Source organism: Pyxicephalus adspersus, chromosome 5 (assembly GCF_032062135.1).
Source record: "Pyxicephalus adspersus chromosome 5, UCB_Pads_2.0, whole genome shotgun sequence".
Lineage (NCBI taxonomy): Eukaryota > Metazoa > Chordata > Amphibia > Anura > Pyxicephalidae > Pyxicephalus > Pyxicephalus adspersus.
In genome coordinates, this window is record NC_092862.1 from 114478156 (window position 1) to 114489048 (window position 10893).

Sequence of the window (10893 nt, forward strand, 5' to 3'; positions counted from 1 at the left end):
GATCGTTTTGTATGCGAGAAGACTAATCAGTTAGGCAGAATATTGTACACATGTGCAGGGCTTTAAGTCTATGTTAGGACTAATGCTTCAATAGATGCATTGAAGCAGAAGCATCCAGTTTATCTGAGGAAATATTAGGCAACAAGTAGGAGTGGTTTTCTAACTTGCCTTTTAAAATTTTCCTCTGACTGCTAATAGTAAATTAGATAGGAATGTTGTCCTCACAGTAAACATTAAACTACAAAAAAAAAAAAAAAAACTTCTTTACTTTTCCTTAATAAGCCAAATACTTATTTGTGTCTCATGCATTCCTCCTCCCGGACATTGCAGCTCACAGCAGGTTTCAGCAGCAGAAGCAAAGCTGTAAGTAAAGGAAGCCTAGTGGTCAGGACTAGATGTAACTAGATGCTGATTGACTAGATTCAGGCTTGTTTCTATCCCATTGTAGTGCAAGTGACAAACATATATGATGGTGACAACTCTGCAATGAATTATGAGCAGTACAGCACAGGCTCCACGTGATCTCATTAGGCTGCAATAGAGGACCTCCAGGGGGACAGGTTCATGAAGCATTTATGGAAATTGCAGGTCTAAGAGAACTGTTAGGGGCAAAAGTTCTTTTACAATTATTAATTAAAGCCAATATTTTTTATTGGCGATCATGAATGCAATTCTTTACATTATTTTAGCTGTGTGATATGTACATATACATATAAATACTGGCAAAAAAAACTTGGAATGATAAATTGACATACCTATCATCTTCAGTCTTCTGCAATGTAAGTGTGCTGTGTGCGCATTAGATCAAGAAATAGTTTTCTTGTTATAGCAAGGAATAAGCTTCTGATTGATGAATCAACAAATCAGGATCATTCCTCCTGACAGAGGAAACGGCAAAATACTTTTTTACATTACACATCTCTCACTTTGAGTATGACCTATCTCTAGGTTACAGGTTCAAATCTCGACCAGGACTCTATCTACAAGGAGTTTGTATGTTCTCCCTGTGTTTTTATGGGTTTCCAAGGGGCACCCAGGTTTCCTCTTCCCAAAAAAGTGCAGTTATGTTAATTGGCTTCCCCTTTAAATTGCCCTTAGACTGTGTTAATGACATATGACTATGGTAGGGACATTAGATTGTGGAGGAAGTTGTGGAATAGGGGTCCCCCCCCCCCCTCCCCATCGGATGACATTATATTGAAACAGGTAGGCGGAAAAACTTTATGGACACCAAGGAGTTGGGAAACAGGTTTTTATTGTATGTTGTATCGGGCTGTATTCTGCTGCAATCAAAGGAGTCACTTGTGATGAGATTAGGAAAGTCAGCACACACATACTTAATGCTTACTTTATGTTCATAGATTTTTATGTTTCGGCTGCAATACAATTTTTTTTTTAACTTGACATCTTACTTTTCTTTTTGCAGGTATTACAAAATCTGTGCAAACAACGTATGTAACTGCATTCAAGAATACGTTTTCCTTGTGGATAATGTTACGTCTGGTCTTGTCGGTTCTACATTGATGGTAATGCAGTAACTTTTGGTGTTTAAACCTGGTAAGTAAAATCTGACATGCTTGATCATTTGAATATACAGTTCATCTTTGCCTATCATTTATTTTTCCTTAACTGTCTTCTTGCGCTTCTTTAGAAGGTGTGCAGAATTTTGATTGTTTCAGTTTTACAGTTGGGTGGTTTTTGTCAGATGGGGAGAGAGTAGTGGATTCATCGTCGGAGCATGACAAATCCCAGGGACCCAGTAGCTATGGTGACCAGAAAGGATGCCGTACCGTAGTCCTTCCAGATAGTTTTAACCTTTTTTAGTTTACTACTTGCTGAAAGCTACAACTTGACTTCACTTGAATTGAGTCAAACCCAGGAAGTGAAAACATACATGATTTCTTGAATATTTAGCAAGTTTTTCCAGGCTACATAGGCAGGAAACTATGAACACCATTGAGTCATTACTGTATTCTGTTGGAAGGGTTTTGTTTGACCTTTTCATAATTTTGAGTGGTTATACTTTCTTTTTAATTTCCTCCTGAAGTCCACATATCCTCTACTGATGAAGAATACCTAGCATTGGCCAAAAAGCCACATTGTGTTTTCTGCAGCATGGAGCCCATTTACATGTTATAAAATGCTCAATTTAACTGCTGAATGATGATCCAAAAAACAAAAATCTTTTTGGCATGTCAGTATAGTTTTTAATGTGTTATGCAACAACCAACACAAAAACATCATGCCATTTATGCAGAGTTGTGCTGCACATCCATGATTCTCTCGTTCTACCACATCCCAAAGGTCCTGTATTGGATTTAGATTTGGTGAATGTGGATTCCATTTGAGTGCAGAAAACTCATTGTCATATTCAAAAAACAAATTTGAGATTTTAGCATTGTGACATGGCAATCAAAAGATAGGTACACTGGTCATAAAGGGATGAACTTGGTAAGCAGCAATGCTAAGGTAGGCTGTGGTATTTAAACAATGCTCAATTAGTACTAAGAGGACCAGGCTTTGCCAATAGAATATCCCCCACCCCATTGCACCACCACTATCCTGAACCGTTTTATAAAGCAGGATGGATCTATGCGTTCATTTGGTTGACACTAATCACTGACCCTACCATCTGAATGTTGTAGGAGAAACTGAGACTCGTCAGACGAGTCAGTGCTTTTCCATCATTGTCTCATCCAATTTTGGTGAGCCCATGAGAATTGTAGCCTCAGGTGTCTGTCCTAAGATGACAAGAGCGGCATTCAATGTGGTCTCCTTATGCTGAAGCCCTTCTTCTTCAAGTTTGGACATGTGCATACAGGGATGTTCCTTAGCTTACCTCGGTTATAACCAGTGGTTATTCAAGTTGCTTTTGTCTTTCTATTAGCTGAAATCAGTCTGGCCATTCTCCTTTGACATCTGGAGGTGCAGATTAGGACTCCCATCATCTTTTATTTTGTCATCTGCTGCAGATTTTCCCTCACTTTCTGATGAAACCCTTGTCATTGTGAAAGTAAGTAAAGGAAACTTTCCTCATGTAATCCTGGACAGCATTAGAAACAGATTCTGATACTTTCCCACTCTATTCAGAGTAAGGTTAATGCTTTGGCTGGTATTGGTTATGTATTGGCTGGTGTGTTATGTACGTATTTTTTTGTCTTCTTTAATTTCTCTATACATAAATAGTGCTAAAGGCACACAGTTTTATTGTTCTGTGACTGTACAATGCTTTCTTTGTGTAGGAAGCATGACCAACCAATATTAATGGAATCCAGGACACTGGCAATGCTAATATTTGTCTTGCCTATTGTTTATTTTAAGTACAGAAGTAGTTCAAAATGTCAGAATATCGCCTGAAAATGAGTAATAGAGAGATCCAGTGAATTTGAGCTGAAAGGTAAATGGGCATTTCTGGTGAAAAGACTGCTGATATACCAGGAATCATAGATAGTAAAGCAGTGGGGCCTGGATGTTTGCTAAGATTTTTTTTAAGGTTTTTTTTTTAAGGGATTAAAAAGCATTGATACCACACATGAGTGAGGGTGCCAACAGAAGCATGGGTTGATTTATGGATAAATATTCGATCAAATCTGTTGGAGGATCTATTTTATTTTGTTAGTATTTCATAATCTAATCTAATCTTAAAGCCTTCCTGGGCTTCCTCCAGCAACTGCTAGGTGTGTTCCCTAACATAGATTTCCTACCTACACTAACCACCATTGCAAGGGTTACATCTACAATGACCACCACCATGTAGATGTGACTACACTTATCACCACCTGTCTCTTTTCTAGACTTCATTATCATTTGTTTCATTTCATGATTAAGTACAGCCCCTTCTGTATTCTATTATTTGAAAGTCTCGTCAACCAACAGATGACGAAAATGTACTTTGGACAATATGTCTACTTTATTCATGTCACCTTTGGCTACTTTAAATGATATTCACAGGAAATGTATTTTTGTACAGATAAACTACCACGCTGAAGGTAAGCAATACAGACATGCGTGCCAGATGACCTAAATAAATTTAAAGCGTTAAAGGAAGCCTTTGGAAGCATGACTTGTCACCTAAATTATTTATCAAAGTCAGAGAACATATTTTAATTAGGCATGACTGACTGTTATAATATGTATAGGAAAAACATCAATTTGTTCCAGTTTAAAGAGAATTTCCAGGAAGAATGGAAACCTGTTTGTGCCTCCCCCCCTCCCCTTGCTGCCAGAAATTACAATGGCTCATATGGATTACTGTAATGGAAAGGTGGAATATCAGATTTTCCTGCTGATTCAGCTACTGGTATTGTAAGGCAGATAAATATCCTAAAATGTGCCAGATTTGTATTTTGTAAGGTTAAGGCTATGTTTCAGCTTTAATTTATCTATTAAGCGGATCTTTCTCAACCTTTTTTTTAACATGGGGGACCATTGCAATAACTTTGAAGTCTTGGGGAACCTCCTTACAATAATATCAAGATCCACAACTCATGGTATATTAGTGTGGGTGTCAGTGGGAGGAATGCCTCTTATATTGTTGGCCAATAAGAAGAATGTTACCCCCTACAGGTAGCAAAATGGCCTATTGGCCATAAGGAATGATCTGAGAGGCATAAATTGCCCATTGCTCAAGGAACCCCTAGAAGCCTCCTTGTCCTGCAGGTTTATAAAAGAATGATTGGATATCTGTGATGGCGATCACTGCTTTGATTGGGAAAATAACAGGTTCTCTTAATTCTTTTTGGTGGAGGTTGTTTTCCTTGCTGCTTTAACAGGGCATATTAGTGCATAAATATTGGATTGCCAATGTACTGGAGCAATTTTAGGCTGCCAAGAAACAATCATTAACTGTTGGGTTACACAGGGGAATAATGTTTAAAGTGCATAGGCTGGGCTCTTTCCTGTGATTGCCCATAAAATGAAAACATATCGATCATCCTGAAAGCAGCAGTGAGATCCTCTGGCGGATATGCTTGCTTTCTTGCTTGTTTTCCCACTTGATGCAATATTGAGCCCAGCTGTGCCAGTAAAACCCTACATCCACAAGACTGATAATGCTTACCTTCATTTGTGTAACAAAATACTTTCTCACCAAGTCCGGTAACATGTGACCTGGTATTTCCAAAGGAAGGAAGTTCAGCAGGATTTCACTATTTCTGACCGGGTACTGTGAGCTTGGTTTGTCTTATTTCATAAATCACCAACATCAGTTCAGCTAGTACAAATGTGTCTGTGTGGAAAGTGATCGTTGGTGGCTGCCACAAATGTCATGCAATTTTTTCCAGCCACTGTTCTGTCATAGCCAAAATAAAAAGTATAAATTACCAGATTAGTGTGTTACAAAGTCCATCATCACCTGAAATTATCCAGTCAGCAGTAGCATGTAAACCCTAACACTTAATGGAGTGCATCTGACTTCCAGGTTTGCTGGATCACCCAGCTTCACTGATGACAGTGTATCCTCTCCAGCCTTGGAGAGGTTTAATAAATCAGGCCCTTTATTGCTAAAACGCCTGATGGAAACAAAGATTTCTGTGTAACCATGCTGCCATGCGCCTCACTGTGTGGTGTGAGAAAGCAGACCCACCAAGCCTGACAATGGGAATCAGTAGATGTCTGAGAATCTGAGCTGCTGGGGTTGTGTAAATGAATACAGGAACTTTAGGAGCTTATGTTTAACTTCAAAAGACCACATTGGAATAAATTCAACATTTGAGAGGGGACTACTTTTGTAATGTTTTCTTAGACACATTTTTGAGTAAGTTATAGTGGTTTGGCCATTTCAAATATTACTACAGGTTGACAATCGAAAATCCAGCCATCAATAATCCGGTTCTTTCAGTTTTCCTGCATGAATTTTGGATCTCATTTCCAATACAGGGACTGTAGTACACTGTTTTGCCACTAATGTTTTGATGGCGCTGTTCTGCAGAAACTGCTGTTAGATCTTGCTTGCTAAGCTAAACACACGTTGAGACGTCCCTGCTCCCTGGAACTGTGCCAGATGTCCGCGGGTGCTGCGAGAGGAAGACTGGCCTGTGTGTGGAGGTAAGTATAACCTTCAAAAATCTGGAATTTTTAAAAATCCGGCACTCCTCGGGTCTGGAGGTTGCCGGGTTTTTGATTGTCAGCCTGTACAGATTGACAATCAAAAATCTGGCAACCTCCGTAACTGAGGTGTGCCGATTTTTCAAAAATTCTGGATATTTTTTTTTTTATACTTGCCTCCATACACAGACAGCCTTCCTCTCGCAGCACCCGTGGACATCTGGCACAGTTCCAGGCAGCAGGGACGTCTCAACGTGTGTTTAGTTTAGCAAGCAAGATCTAACAGCAGTTTCTGCAGAACAGCGCTATCAAAACATCAGTGGCCAAACAGTGTACTACAGTCCCTGTACTGAAACTGCGATCTGAAATTCATGCCGGGAAACTGAATGAACCGGATTATCGATGGCCGGATTTTCAATTGCCAACCTGTATTTTTAAACTGTATTTTTATAGCACCAACATATTATGCAGCACTGTACATTAAATAGGAATTAAAATATGGACAACTTTATTGGGAATCTGTCATGGTCAAGAATGATAAAGACTGTCATTGCTTATTTCTTTTTAGAATGCTAATTTTCTTAGATGCCGTCTTATATGTTGACTTTTGAATTCAGACACTTTGCCTTAATCTCATTATTGTCTTTTATCACAAATACTGCGTGATTTAATATTTTAATGGATGCAGCTGCTCACACCAAAGTGTGTAAGTAACCAACACTGGAAAACACATAAAATGCATGTTTTAAATGTGTTAAAACTCACTACAATGCACAAAAGAATGTAGGTAAACACATGTTCATTTTGTAACTGTAAAAATAACAATAAATAAATAATAAAAATAACCTCAACAAAAGTTAGCCCTCATTTTACATGATGAGCCTATGTCCGATACCTCCTCCTTGTGTGTAACTTGCAGACACAACCTATCATGGGTTATGGTGCTACAGAATTATATATAATGTTTGTTTTTTTTTTTTTGTTTTGCCCCCAATAAAGTAAACATTATGGTGTTCAACCCAGAATTTTTTTAAGCCGGGTTAGGAAATTGGTGAGTGTCATCGGTAATTACCCAAAACCCCAAAACAGCTGGGGGGTCACCGAAAAGTGCCGGGTGGTGCGCCCGGCTAAAATTGGGTGGGGAGAACACTGCAATACACTTTACTAATTGCGGGCAAATGAAAATTCTTTTGATGCCACACCTTCTCTGCCATGTTACTCTTTCCAACTTGCTTGCCACAGCCTTGAGCAAACAACCCTGTGTAAACTCTGTGTAGGTTTTTATTAACCTTTTACCAAGGGCTAAAGACAATCCCCTCACCCCAATTTAAAGGTGCAGTTGGTCACCAACACTTCATCATTGGAGAAAGAGGAGTGGATCACATGCTTCCCCATACTCACAAATTTGTTCAGTCTACAGGGATCCAGTTGGTGAACAGATAGGTGGGGTAACTCTGGAAAAGGTATAGATCTACAATGGAGGGGATGGGTTATCGGCACCCTAATGGTAGCGGTGTGTAAAACAAACTGTAGTCATACCAAACGTATATGGTGTTAATTCTCTCTGGGCACAAAGCTTATTTTAGTGACTCCTCATGGCACTTGGCAATTAAGACACACAAACCACAAGTTTTTTCACTGCCATCCTTCATGATCATGAGTATGTCACAGGGTGATGTAAGGTTATGTATTTTTTTGTTAAAAATAAAAATGATATTCTTTGAATAGAGTGTAAACGAAGCACTAAATGGATTCATCTATGTTGGAGTAGGCCGCTCACCCTTCCCTTGTACTCATTAGTACAGTAGTAGATGAAACTACTTTACGCTATGTTTTTCCTAACGGCCTTTTCTCTTTAATGAGGTCAGGAACGCTAGGGGCAGTGTGTCGGAACACATGCGTAACTTATACAATTCACTCAGATATATTTTAGGCATTGTGCTCCATGTAGAAAGATACTGTCTCCTAGAAAAACTGTGATTCCTAATCATGCCGGGGTATTTTACAGTTAAATAAATATGTGTGTTTATTACATTACACGTTAGATGTAGCGGCTACTTTCCATCATTTGTTTTTCTTGCTTGGGTTAATCTAACCTATAAAAAAATAAAAACATTTCAGTCTCTGGGTCTTGCTCTTGAGAATCTTAATTGCTTAGCCTTGTCTAATTACTCTGACTCCTCAATCCCTTTGAAGTTTGTATAAATAAAGGGGACCAAATCTAATTATTTGTAGTTCAGTTGAATCTACACCTGAGATGTAAGACCCTCGTCCCGTGCCAGTGCGTGCCAGGCACCAATACCCTGATTTAACTCTGCACCTAAAGTAAGCTCCCGCTCAGTTTCAGGAGTTTAGTTGCGTCGTCCCACCAAATGGTTGCCCCCATTGACTTAAGTGCACAAAAGATTGGGTCTGGGGAGCACTGACAGAGGATCGGGAGCCCACAAAAGCCGTACAGGGGACACAATCGGAATTCAGTCTGGGGTCTGTTACCAAGTGATCCACAAATATGCAGTAAAGGAGAGTTCAGCAGATGCAAATCCAGAATCAGAACCAAAGGGCATAAACAGGTTATCAGTCCACCAAACAAGGTATACATCGGCTAAGACAAAGCAGAGTCAGGGTCACAGGCAAAGGTCGGTCCAAGCAGCAAACATTTTCAGATCTAGAAAACAGAGCAACAGGGCAGAATCTTTACCCGAAAACAGGGCAACATCTAATGTGTTAATTGGCAGCAGCACATGAAATCCCTTCAGCTGCACACAGTCTCAGAGCAGTGGATGTTGAGACAGAACATTCACAGCCAAAGGGAAACTGGGGATGCTGAAGACTGCAGAGCAGAGGACGGACAATTATTTGCTCAACCTGCAAGCAATGCCATAGGAGGGAATAAACAAGGCACAGTAAATGGTTAGTAAATCACCAGCCAGATAATCATCTAACAGGCAATTTACTGAAAAAATAAATAAAGAGATCCTTTTATTATTGTGTGGTATGCCTAGCAACTCCATTGAGTAATCTTTTTTAAATGGTTAACATTAACTACATAGTTGTAGCACAGAAAAAAATGATAAAGGGAGAGGGTAATAACAAATGGAGGTATATGCAATGAGCAGTGTTGTGTTTGAAGCTGTGCCTTCTCCAAACTGCATGTTTCTGTTTCTTCCATAAATTTCTGATAGTATTCAAATCAGGACCTGTACAAGGCCACTCAAGAATAAACTGATGTATTGTTTTTAACCTTTCTTGTGCGCCTTTGGATGTGTGGATCATTGATCTGTTAGAGGATCTATGACCTGCAAGTGAGACAGAGCATTCTCATACCGGGCAATACTCCAAGAAGCATTGTGGCTTGTCAGTATGCATTTTATGAATTCCATTCTAGCAGTTTTTTAAGTATTCCTGTGCCATCCTCCACTAAACCCACTGTCACTGAAGAAATGGGAGCACAATCAGACACCGACGACCTTGGAGTTTGGCTGCAGTGCCATGCACCTTTAAACTTTATAATATTTTTTGCAACTGTTTGGACTTGTAGTCTTTGCCTTTGACACTCTCTCTGTAATTTTTATTCTGATCTCCTCGGGCAACTCTCCGTTGCTTTCTCTGGTCTATATTCAACCCACCTTTCTCTATTTAAATAAGCCAAATGTTTGCACAACTAGATATAGGTTTAGTACTATTTAAAGAACATCTTGTTAAAAAATCTTCCTTTTTTTTTTAAAAACCATACATTTATTGAGTTTAAATTAGAATGGTAAAAGTATAAGGAATGCTTTATCTATTTTCGGAAAAAAAAATTCTTTCAGAATACAGTAAAGCAGAGATTATCCCCCTCTTTCCCCCTCTGAATATGTGAGTCACTGTCTACCATGCTACTGGCTATCTTGCATGATTCTCCTGTGGCATTATTTTAAATTGAGAGAAACTATATCCTTAATGTTAACAGGAATATTTAGTAGTAAAATGAACTTTATGTAATAACATCTCGGGTTCTTTTTGCAAATTGGTACAAATATCTTTTTTTTTTAAAGTGAGTCTGTCACATGAAACACATAGATCAGACTATTTGTAATTTCAGTTAAAAAAAAAAAAAGCTGTGCCACCCAGAAGGGAAATACCTTGTCAGTTGAACTTTTCCCTATTATTGCCCTTGTTTGCACAGTTTTACTTTGTTAATGAAGCCATTGTGGTTCAGGCAGGGATTTGTTTCCTCATGTCAGAGCAATCTAGCAAGGAAAGCAATGAGCAGAGTTTATAAGTAAGAGGCAGAAGTGCCTTAGGTATTTCATTGCAGATATCCTGGAGAGACAAAAGTTGTATAAGGCTGCATACACACGTGCAATATTTGTCGTTGGAAAGGATCTTTTACGATCCTTTCCAATGACTGCACGATGCATGAACGAGTGCTGTACATACAGCCCCATTCTGCACTATGGAGAGGGGAGGGGGAGAACGAAGGAGCGGCACCCTGCTGCACGCTCTCGCTCCCCCCTCACTTCCATTAGGATTGTTCGTCGTCCGTGGATCCGCCAGGATGGTTGTTCGGACGACGGGCGCTGTACACACCCCAGATTCTTGATATCGGACAAGAACCATTGCAAGTGTCATGTGCTGGGGTGACAGTGACAAGGGCTGTGTGCTGGGGTAAAAATGTCAGCCTGTCATTGACAGGTGAAAGATATAGTGTTTTATTTTTCTTTTATGGCCTGTGCGAGGCCCCCGATTTTTCAAATCAGAATCTTTAATAGGGTTGCAACCTTTTTCATCAGGATAGGTGGCATTGGACATGTGTGCTCCCATCTCTTATCCCTTCCAAAGGACCTTTGAAAACCGAATTTTAGACAA

At 39.4% G+C, this 10893-nt stretch overlaps 1 protein-coding gene across 2 annotated transcripts in view; it reads left to right on the forward strand.

Annotated features, from left to right (window-relative positions):
* Positions 1-10893, forward strand: part of OSBPL3 (oxysterol binding protein like 3) — a 106173-nt gene that overhangs the window by 16741 nt on the left and 78539 nt on the right. For both annotated transcript variants that reach the window (XM_072412508.1, XM_072412510.1), the window contains exon 2: positions 1427-1557. The gene's annotated coding sequence lies outside the window, so the exon portion shown is untranslated. The remainder of the gene's footprint in view (positions 1-1426; positions 1558-10893) is intronic.